General features: G+C 40.9%; 1 protein-coding gene across 5 annotated transcripts in view; it reads left to right on the top strand.

Moving 5' to 3' along the window:
- Nucleotides 1-12,216, top strand: part of LOC140910327 (bifunctional heparan sulfate N-deacetylase/N-sulfotransferase 3) — a 121,590-nt gene that overhangs the window by 19,484 nt on the left and 89,890 nt on the right. The window lies entirely within an intron of this gene.

Below are 12,216 nucleotides of genomic sequence, written 5' to 3' on the forward strand. Positions count from 1 at the left end.
CAAATTCAGCTTCTCCACAATGACTTTATCTTCCTTGAGTGCACCTGGATTGTCCAGTGGCCCCACTGATTGTTTGGCGGGCTTCCTGCTTCTATTTACTGCATGCATTCCTGAGCTGATATTGCCTGTTGAGTTCAATATCTCTTTGCTTACTCTAACAGATTTCTCACACCAGAGTCAACTGTTATGATTACGTGCAATCTGCCATGTTTTGGATATGCAGAAGCTATAAATGTGCAGATGCTTTTATTGAGTTTAGGTGAACAAGCTCTATTCCTTATTTGAAACTTTCCTGCTCACAGAAACAGAATGAAATTCTTGCTCTTTTTCTTTATATTACAAATGTGCCTAGATTTGGTGGGACTTTTCAGGGTATATTTTATGCTGCCCTGTTAAGTTTTTTGAAGTATAGTTCCATCCAATATGGTAAATTTTTATATGAAAGAAAAATGTTTAATATATACCACTGAAATGATTTTTTTTTAAAAAATTGTGAAAGGACTTTCTTGAACATTCCTTTTCAATTATTTGTACATTCGAGGGGCCTAAATATTTACATCAGGGGGAGGTTTGAATGCTTTTTGTGAGTCTTTGAGGAGGAAAAGGTGTCAGAAACCTTGAACTACTGAGAGAATAAACCAGACTGTTTACCAACACCTTCCAGAGAGAAAGCTCTAAAAATATCTTCAAACACCTTTTGGATTTTAAAGGGGAATTCTTTCCTTATTTATGTTACTATTTTGATTTAGTTTTTAAATAAAAAGATTATTTGCAAATAAGTGATACCTCATCGAAAGAATCTGTTACACAGTTACAATGAAAGAGAATTAGATATGAGAGGCTGAATTATATTTCTTACATCGTATTGAGCTTCAGATCTCTTCTATAAGAAATGTGTCTTGTGAATGCAAAATATTCAGACATTTCTTTTTAAGTTCCTTATAAATACAGCTGCGTGATTAATTAACTATTTGCAACTTCCTCTTGTTTTTAAGGTTCTTTTTATCTTCCTAATTTATTAGCCAGGTTATCTTTACAGCTTTTTTATTGCATTTATTATAAATGTATATATGTTCCATCTTTACAGTTCATGCAGGGCTTTCATGGTGTTTTACAGTGACTTGTGTGGAATAATAAGTAAAAGGTACAAGAGAAAGGAAAAAAAAAAAAGAAAGACAGGAAATGTTATTAACTGTGTAGGTTCCATTGTATCTTATGTGGTTGGAAGATTGATTTAAGTGTTGGAGCATAGTATTTCATATACAACAATTATGGAAAGTTATGCATCATGAAGCAGTAGACATATTTATACTAATTAGATCTTAAAATTATAACTTTAATTTATGAAAACTATTCAGTAGTTTTTTACGCCCTGCTACTGTTGTAAAGAACATTGTGCCAATCAGTTTTATTAACATTTAATATGTCAAAGCAGAAGATGTTGGCAAGTTGGCTCACACACAATACTACTGTGAATTTCAGTGTAGGGGGATTGTTTAATATTTCTGCCTTTTAACACAAAAACAGATTTTGCCTTAGAAGCAGTATAGTGGTGACTAGAGCAAGAATGTGGTGTGAAAACCACTGCCCACAGGAGTGGGACTTCAGGAACGCTGCCAAATGGGGGGGTCCATTGTATCTGCCTCAGGCACTGTGCCTCTAGGATTGCCAGAGAGACAGGATGGGCAGGTAATATCTTTTACTAGAGAAACTTCTGTTGTTGAAAGAGACAAGCTTTTGAGCTACAGAAAGCTCTTCTTCAGGTCTGGAAAAGGTACTCATAAGCCAGGCCTATACTAAAAAATTTAGTGAGCTTAACTAAGCCGACCTAATACCTGATGTAGACAGTGCTAGAATTCTTCTGTCAACCTAAGTAATGCCTCTCCAGGAGGTGAATTAACTACGCTGACAGGGGAACCCTTTCTTGCGCAGTAAGTAATGTCTACACTGAAGCACTAAGCTATCTGTGCTGCTCTGGTGTTTTAAATGTAGACATACCCCGTACCCCGTGTCACAGCTAAATACATAAGTATTAGCATAAGTAGTTAACACATTGTAAGAGATCATTTAAAGTGAAGTGGACTGTTAACACCTTTGCAGTCTTAGGACAATAATAGAGGGTTTATTGGGTTACAGAGTGTTGTAATAGGCCATAGTCTTTACTAAGACCATGATTTTTAGTGTCTAACAAAGCTATGAATTTTAACTCCTGGGCTTTGGAAGGTGTTGTGCAGGTTTCCTTTGAGGATGAAGACTGAGAGGTCAGATGTGGAGTGATTGTTTTGTGAAAAGTGTTCACACACAGGTGATATGATGCTTTTGTCTTTTATCGTTTTTCTGTGTGAGTTCATTCAAGACATAGTGATTGTCTGGTTTCACCCACGTAGTTGCTGTTGTTGTGGCATTTAGTGCACTGCCTGAGGAACACCACGTGTTGTGATAGGCATGAGTAGAACCTTTGGATCTTGAAAGGTGTATTCTGGGGGTATTGACATATCTCCACTACCATGATTATCAACAGGTTTCACATCTGTTGTTATGGTAGGGTCTGGTGCTGCTTTGAGTTGAACTGAGTCCTGATCTGTGGGGAGTTTGTTTCTGATACTAAGTTTGGTGAGGATGGGGGATTGTTTGAAGTCCAGAAGTGGGGGTTGAAGAAAAATTTATTTCAGGCTGTGGTCCCTATCAAGTCTGGGTTGTAATTGTTTAATTATACCCTTCCAGTATGGGGAGATAGGTGACAACTTGAGGGAGGGGGGCGGTGCAGTCAGAGAGTTTTTTTCCCCAATATTGAAGCAGGTTCTCTTGGGGTATTTGGGTAGCCTGTTCTATGATGCAATCTACTTCTCTGGTGGAGTGTCCTTGTTTGGGGAAAGCAGTTTTAAGTGTGTTAAGATGTATATCCCAAGCTTTGTCCTTGGAGAATATTCCATGGTATTTGAGTGCCTGGCGGTAGATAACGGATTTCTTGGTGTGTTTGGTGATTACTGGATCTGTGAAGTTAAGTGCAGTAATCTGTGGGTTTCTTGTATATAGGTATTTGTACGGTTCCATTGTTGAAGCTGACTGTGGTGCCCAGGAAGTTGATGCTAGTGTGGGAGTGTTCCAGAGTGTTTAATGGACGGGCTCGTAATTGTTGAAGTTGTTGTGGAAATGTATGTGGGAATTTGTCTTCTGTCCATAGGATGAAAATATCAACGTATCTCAGGTACATCGTTGGTTTCATGGTACATTTGTCCAGAAATAATTCTTCGAGTTGGCCCATGAAGTGGTTGGCATATCGGGGAACCATCCTAGTACCCAGGACTGTTCTCATAGTTGGGACAAAATGTTTGTTGTTGAATATAAAGTTGTTACAGGTGAGGATGAAATGGTTGAGTATGGTGATGTGCTTAGGGTGGATATCTGAGTATTGTAGATATTTGAGGCAGGCAGTGGTGCTGTCATTGTGAGGGATGTTGGTGTATAGGGAGGTGACATCCATAATGGCAAGGATGGCTAGCTTTGCCAGGGAATATGAAACACAGTGGGCTTTTTAAAAGGGTACACTATGAACAACCCTCTCACTAAATATGGAAATGGTTGTATGAACCTTGACCCCAGCTTGGTCCCTTCCCCGCCCACTTGGTAAGGCAATTGCCTTGTGTGGTCCTTGTTCTCAGAAAATACAAGAGTTGGGTTTGTGATTAGCACCTGTGGAGAGCTGTAAGGTGGGGATGCTTTTCGTATCCTCTCTTCCTCTTGTGCACCTGTGTAGTGCTAGTAACAAGCAAGACTGTTGTATCTATCTCATGAAATATTTAATATTTAAAAGGTGTTGTTTATGCAGATTATGCACTGTACCATAGAATCAATAGAGTTGCATTGGTAAACTAGATGATGAGCATAGTAGTCCTTCTAGGTTGACCCTGTATGGATGGACATACAAAGAAAAGGAGACCACAGTTTTCTATGACAGACCTGCTCAAACAATGGCTAGAATCCCACTGGGGTGCATCGTCCTTGCTTTATGCTCGCATGCCTGGGGTGACCGCTGTCTAAAAGGGGGAGGATTAGGATGAGGGTAGTGCCATGGTCCCTACCCCTTTTTTCCTTGAACCAGTGGAAATTGTACTACTGAATATGGAGCAGCGATATGCAGCCAGTGTTTTAACTGAACACCAATACAGTTTTTATATAAATTGTTTATATGTCCTGTGAACAGAAGCATTAATAAATAGGTGAATGGAAGGAAAATCTGCTTTCAAATAAAGATGATCTGTTAAGTGCTGGAATAACTTCTGCAGGCTTGTGGCCGGGGAGAGAGATGACCAACAGCAGACAGAAAGTAATGGAGCAAGGAACGGTCATTTACATAAATTACCTTAAGCAGTGCCTCATTTATCTGCCACCAAACATTATTTTTCCCTTCTGGCTCGTTCAGTGGACCTTTTTTCCTGGATGGACTGGTCCAGCATGGATCAGTATATTCTGCCTTCTGGGCTTGTACACCATGTCATTTATTTTGAATAGAAGCCTTTACTTAATAAGGTTAGAGAGATGGAGAGAAAGGAAGTTGCTGATTATGTGCAACATCACCTTCACAAACACATTCACACTACTATTAAAATGTAAGTAATATATGGTGACTAAGAGCTGACATACAGAAGTATTATAGAAAAGAAATAGGATTCCCTTTTTATATCTATATGAAAATGAACTCTGAGAGGATCACCACGTATTACATGTAACACAAAGGATTTGTTACATGCATAGTAATTTGTTGCCATCCGGGAGATATATTCATATTCAGAGGAGAAAATTGTTATAGTCTCGTTATTTTCTCCCCCCACAGGCCAAACCACTCTAATTAAATTTAAGGGGGGGAAATAATGCCCTCCTTATCTGTGTCCTCATTAAGTGACTGCTGCTTTGCTTATCTATGTTCTGAGTGTTACATTTTAACTGTAGATTATTCAGCAGAGCAATTTACTGCCCTTCTTGCCTGTTATGAATGATAAAAGTTGCATAAAGTTACAAGAGTGGCTTCCTGAGCACACAGTTACTGATGGAACCCGTGTAGAAAGATACAGCTTTTGTGAATCTCTTGCCAATTCTAATTTTTCAGGCTCTAACAAAACATATAAATCATGTTCAGCACAGTAAACCTGTGCAGTGAAAGCTTTTTTTTTTTTTACAGTCCTGTATATTTATTAGTTTCTACTAAATTACAGCAATAGATTTCTTTTTTATTTTTTAATTTCCATCATTTCTCCCAGTACCATTCTGTAGCTTCGTATCTTTAAGCTGGAAGAACTCTTTCACTGCTGTGTTTTTGCAAGTCGCATCCTCACCCCAGTTCCTGATGGAATTTTATGATTTAAGGGCTATGCTCTTCCAAACTTCAGTAATCATATGTTTCCTCCAGGATAGGCTGGGCAAACTCTCAACACAACCTCTGCTTTTCATTGGTATTAGTTTGTTTATGTGGAGGTGGCCTTATGCTTATGTAGAACATCACAGGCCCCACTTATGGAGGGAACCTACACACATGCACACATCCACCTACCAGCCAGAATGCAATTCTCAATTCACCATCCGTGGTCCAATGCCAAATAGCTGTGTTGGAGACTGAATCCCTTAATTGCCCTTCCCTTCTCAGAAAATTCTGCTTTAGGGATTGCAGTGAATATATATAGGTATAAGGATCTGTTCATAGGTAAGGTGAAGACTGGTGTGGCCCTGCATATGTTTCTTTGTGTATCTTCCCACAAAATCTGTGTCCTGCCCTGGTTTGGTGTACCCATGTGGTCATGAGATTACAACATGTCACTCCAAAATTTATGAAGAAAATTTATTTTAAAAATAAAATTAATTAGATGTAGGCCAAAATAAACTGAAACCCTACTCTTCTACATTGCAGTTGCATATGTTCAGAGGAATCCTTAAGAATCTCTTTCAAAGTTTCAGGAATAGTATTTTAAAAACCACTGATTCTCATACTGTGAATAAAAATTTATGTTCAGCCAGCAAAAGAAAGGAAATTAAGAGTTACGGTGCAACTCAGTTTGATGTACCTAGGCAATACAATAGATCTAAAGCATGAGTCTAACCTTCTTTCTATGTGTTGTATTCATTGCTTCATAGCTCAGAGATATACACTAATAAAGCAATATATTCTACACATAGAACTGCAGTACTCCACAGAACTGAATGCTTCATCCCTCCACAAGTCTATGCTACAAGCTCTGGACTCCTTCAAAACGACAAGTCTACTGCCAAATTCCTGTTGCTGTAGTACAGTGGAATAAAAATGCTCCACAAAAAGCAAATACAATTAAACTCCAAACACACTTAAAAATGAAAGCAACTAACAGGAAAACATAAAGGCAAATAAAGCCAACATAGTGACCATCTCCTTCCCACTCTTAAGCCTACCTCAAGAATCAGGATCACAGCATGACAAAATGACAGAGCAAATCAGAAAAGGGAAAAAAAAAGTCTGTCTTATTAGCCCTTCCTCAGTTGACTGCTTTTGAAAATGTTCTTTCATTTTAACAGTTTGGCCTGGGAAAAGTCTCTGTAACAACATGACTGATTTTCGAAGATTACCCTTACAAAACAAAGCCACAGGAAAGAGAGCATAACCAATGCCTCTGAGGATTCCAATACACAGTCTTTTGCCAGTTCCAGCCTCTTGTTCTCTGCGGACTTCAAAGTGATCTCTATTTTTTTATTTTACTTTTTTCTTGTAAAGATAAAAGTATTATCACCCATTCCAAAACCCAATGTTCGGCACACAGTCTGATAGACTTATGAGCCATTTTCCTAAAATACCATTTAGTCATCAGCAGTGTCCTTCTGATACTTCAACACTAATTCACATGCAAGTTTAGCAATCCTATGGAAGAGAATCTTAAATTAGTAAAATTTTGTATAGCAAATTGTTGCAAAAGAGTAGTCACCTTCTGTATCTTACCTTCAGTGTTTTCAAGTAGTAATGACAGAAGTGATGTCCCTCATACTTTTGCCATTCCAACTCAAGGGAAGTGATTCAAATGCTTTAAGTGAGGAGGGGTGTCACTGATCTTAGGTAGCTGTTTTGGCTGTTGAGGATCAGGACCTCTATAATTTCTGCAAACTAGAAAGCTTCTGAATTAAGAATTTTATTAGGTGATTCACCTTGGTTCTCCCTAGGACTCCAATTATATTGCAGTTTTTAATCTTTAATCTTCATCTCATTAATGCTTCAAGAAAACATCTTATCTTTAATAAGGTTGCTGAGGTTATGTTCTGGTGCATTGATGCTGTATTTTTCATGCCAGTCCCTATGTCATATATGCATCTTACAGATACAGAGAGCATGACCTCTGTTACCTGCAAGGAAAGGAATTTGAAAAATAACTTTTTCTCTTTTGACATTTTCTACAGTAAAAATAAGCCTCAACGCCTCCGCTCCCCCCACCCCAAAAGTGGGCACCAGTGCTAAGGAAAGAATTAAATAACCACATACACATTTAAATTCCTCTGATTTTGTGCATCCTTTCACTTCCTTGTGTAAAGTTGTGCACTTAAATCCATATTTAGGCACTAAAGGAAGTGGCCTGAATTTTAGAGATGCTGAATATGAGCAGCTCCTGCTGTAGTCAATGGGAGCTTCACATATTCAGCTCCTCTAAAAATCAGTCTGCTGCTTTAGGATTTATACACATTTAAGAATTTTGGGCACATAATTTTGAAAATTTTCATCCTTGACTCTATTCCATAACTTGATCTATGTATCCGATATTCCACAGCCTAATCTATATGCATTGCAGTCCTGGGTTTTAAATCCACATTTGCAAGTTAAGAACCTTTGTAAAAATGTGGGAATAAAAAGAATAAATAGGTGAAAACTTAAATAATGCAGTAGGCCTTGAGTAGAGGTGAACTGGAGGTGTTGTATGAGTGACACTTAGCCGCCCTCCCCCATCAGTGTTATGACACATTCACTTTTATTAAGTTACTATTAAGAAAATACAAGATTGATTTATTAAAATGTTTATCAGTAGTGAGAAGCAGAAACTGAGCTCTTTAAGGGTCTATTAGGTAAAAATGGCTCAAGGTCAAATATTTGGGTCTGATTGTTCCAGATAGATTTGGCCCCCAGGGAATATCCCCTGCATAATGATGATGCTAGTCACCTCAATTTGGAGGCCATCAACAGTCATCGTTTGTACTAATGGGTCTTTGCCCCAAAACCCCCTCCCAGTACACACACCCCTCTCCAGTGCCCCCCAAATACTCCTTCCCAGTAAACATACCCTCTGGCACCCCTCATGTAACAACAGTATCCATGTTGTTGTTTTTAGCGTGCTAGCTTGAGCTGAGTTAGCACAAATCTGTCTACCCTTGCTGGGCATCAGACTTCCCAGTTGCAGCGTAGACATACTCTTCGTGCACAGCAAGCTAGGGTGTAAATTTATAGTTGTCAAGGTTCCTTCCCCACTCTGAACTCTAGGGTACAGATGTGGGGACCTGCATGAAAGACCCCCTAAGCTTTTTCTTACTAGCTTAGGTTAAAAACTTCCTCAAGGTACAAACTTTGCCTTCTCCTTGAAGCCTATGCTGCCACCACCACCACCAAGCATGTTAAACAAAGAACAGGGAAAGAGCCCACTTGGAGACGTCTTCCCCCCAAAATATCCCCCCCAAGCCCTACACCCTCTTTCCTGGGGAAGGCTTGATAAAAATCCTCACCAATTTGTACAGGTGAACACAGACCCAAACCCTTGGATCTTAAGAATAATGAAAAAGCAATCAAGTTCTTAAAAGAAGACTTTTAATGAAAGAAAAGGTAAAAGAATCACCTCTGTAAAATCAGGATGGTAAATACCTTACAGGGTAATCCGATTGAAAACATAGAGAATCCCTCTAGGCAAAACCTTAAGTTACAAAAAAACACAAAAACAGGAATATACATTCCATTCAGCACAGCTATTTTAGCAGCCATTAGACAAAAGAAATCTAGTGCATTTCTAGCTAGATTACTTGCTAACTTTTTACAGGAGTTCTGAGCTGCATTCCTGATCTGTTCCCAGCAAAAGCATCACACAGACAGATAGACTCTTTGTTTCCCCCCGCTCCAGCTTTGAAAGTATCTTGTCTCCTCATTGGTCATTTTGGTCAGGTGCCAGCGAGGTTATCTTAGCTTCTTAACCCTTTACAGGTGAAAGGGTTTTGCCTCCGGCCTGGAGGGATTTTATAGTTCTGTATACAGAAAGGTGGTTACCCTTCCCTTTATATTTATGACAATAGTGCTCTAGCCTGCCACATATTAACTGGCTGTGTGGTCCCTGCTAGTGTGCATTAAAAGTTCTATAGTGAAATGTGTTGTTACAGCTGGAACTTTGGCTGTGCGGACCTTGCTACCACACACTACGTTAGTGCATGGCAAGCTAAAGCACTGTACATTCATTCCCAGGCTTGCTAAAAGTCCATGTAGACAAGTCTTCAGGCAGAATATAAGTCTACAAATGTCTACAGGGTGTAAACACCAAGAATGGAAAGGAATTATTTAGTGTGGTATACTGAAGTATAACAGGAAAGCAAAAATTTAGGCTGCATGTCCGGTAGAAGTTCCTTAGAATGAAATGTATTATCCTGTAGGTTAGTATCCCCACTTAGGTGCATGTATGTTAATTTGAGCCCTCTAACATAGAATTCAGTCCATGAACTTATATGTGCAGGTTTGGAAATTGGTCTATATATGTTTGGTCTTAGATGTTTCTTAAATCCTTCAGAAATGCATGATCACTAGTTGTTTAAACTAAAAAATTGATACTGTTGATATTTTAACACATTTACACTTATTTTTTTTCTCTCTTCTTAGCACCCTTCCCAAATGCACAAACTTCTTATTCTACCTCTGCTAATACAATAACTTCCTTACAGGCTAGTAACCAGATCCCTTCCTCATGTAAATCTATAGAAATCAGCGGTACTATATGAATTTTGACTAGCTGAGGATCAGGGTCTAGGACTCTTCTTGACCATGGTTGCTGTTAGATCATGCCATAAAGGCTTCATACCTGCTCTTTTTTCTCTCTCTTCCTGAATCCCATATACCACTGTTCATATACCTCCATCTATGAGGCCTATGCTGAGTTAGCAGTGGATACTCAGTTAAGGGAATTCAGACCAGCTGAAAAAGGGAGAACACCTATTCGCTTGTTATTCCCTTGTGTATACCCCACACAAGGTTACTGTGGGCTTGAAGGGGCAATTAACATACCAGACAGCCCCTGCAAGAGAGAAAGCTAAGCTTAATTGATGATGAAGCCAAACTGGGGAGGGGTTGATGGTGATTATGAAGTCATGAAGAGTGTGGCAGAAAGAAGCTGCAGGAAGGGAGTCTGCAATCATTTTCTGGGGTAGAGAAGAAGTAGGAAACAGTCCAGGGAGAGAGCAAGGAGTCTGAGGCATTAGACTTTGGCTGCTGGCTCTAGGGTCCCTAGGCTGGAACCCAGAGTAGAGTGAGGACCTAGGTTCCCCTACCAGCCACTGAAGAAGGTTGGGTAAAACCCCCTGAGGTAAGGGGTTTAAGGACCACAGAGCCTAGAGAGCGACAGAAGACCTGCTGTAAGGTCATTGGACTATAGCTTGGTTGGACTGTTTGTTACCCTGGAAGGGGTGGACTAAAGTGTGACCTGGCCAGGAAAGCCAAGTTGCCAGAAGAGAGATCACTGTATTGACAGAGTGACCATCAGCTGGGGGAACCATACAGGGAGACAGCCACTATGCCAGGAGTGGGCAAACATTTTGGTCTGAGGGCCACATTGGGGTTGCAAAACTGTATGGAGGGCAGGGTAGAGAAGGCTGTGCCTCTCCAAACAGCCTGGCCCCGCCCCCATCTGCCCTCTCCCACTTCCTGCCCCCTGACTGACCCCCCTCAAAATCCCCATCCAACCCCATCTGCTCCTTGTCCCCTGACCACACCCTTCCGGGACCCCCTGGCCCTAACCAACCCCCAGGACCCCACCCCCATCAAACCCCCCCTGGCCCTTGAGTGCCCCAACCCCTATCCACACCCCCATCCCCTGACAGGCCACTCAGGACTCCCACGCCTATCCAACCGCTCCCTGTCCCCTAACTGCCCTCCCAGGACTCTCTGCCCCTTATTCAAATCCCCCCCCATACCATGCAGCTCAGAGCAGTAGGAGCTTGCAGCCTGGCCGGAGCCAGCTGCACTGCTCGTGTGGCGGTGTTGCTGTGGGGGACGGGGGACAGCAGGGGAGGGCCCACGGGATAGTCTCTCTGGCCAGGAGCTTAAGGGCCAGGCAGGACGGTCCCGCGGGCCGTAGTTTGCCCACCTCTGCACTATGCCATGCCTGGCCATAAGAAGATGCACCTATGGTGAGTGGAGCCCTTTACACCCCAGCTGACTGTCATAAACAAAGATTCCCAGCTGTCAATTCTGATATAGAGCAGTCAGGGAGAAAAGATGGGTGTGGGTGAGTTTCTGTGGCCTGTGATGTGCAGGAGGTCAGATTAGGTGATTATGATGGTTCCTTCTGGCCTTAAAGTCTATGGGCCCATCTGCCCCTTGACCAAAGAGTCACTTTGGCAATTAAGAGGGAGGGTGAAAGAGAACTTCCCTCAGTGCTGTTCCCAGTTCTCCAAGATAAAGGGCACAATACTCATCTCTTCTTTTCTGGTTTCACTATCTCAAGCCATAAGACAGGATCATGAGTTGCATAGAGTTTATTAGTGGTCAAGATGAGGAGTACATTTATACCCATGGAGTATGAGTGGGTCATACCATCTCCATCCCTTTGTGCTCTGGGCCAACCCTGCCCTGGGCCAGCTTGCCCTTGGCTTGACCAGTTTATTCAACCATACAGTGATAATTATGCCCCTTAAACTTATGTGAACCAGGTTCAAGATTTTGCCACTGAGATTTTCTCTAAACACAAGGGACCGTGTTCTCTTTTGTTTGTACACTGAGCTCCCTAATAACTAAAACCAAGCATTAATGCTGGCATACTGTGTTTTTTTATTAGCCTTTGTGTCACTGAGAAAAATAAAAAAGAACAACCCAAAACTGGTTTTCCTGGACCATGGCCAATGTTTAGTAAAGCCACAATGTTTAGTGACTGCTATTCCTTTTAAGCTGTCTAAATTGAAACTTGTTATACCTTAGAATATAGACTTGAATTTCTCTAGGAGTATGGAATAGCTTTTGACCGTAGTTGTTTT

This window comes from Lepidochelys kempii, chromosome 4 (genome assembly GCF_965140265.1).
Source record: "Lepidochelys kempii isolate rLepKem1 chromosome 4, rLepKem1.hap2, whole genome shotgun sequence".
In the NCBI taxonomy this organism is placed as follows: domain Eukaryota; kingdom Metazoa; phylum Chordata; order Testudines; family Cheloniidae; genus Lepidochelys; species Lepidochelys kempii.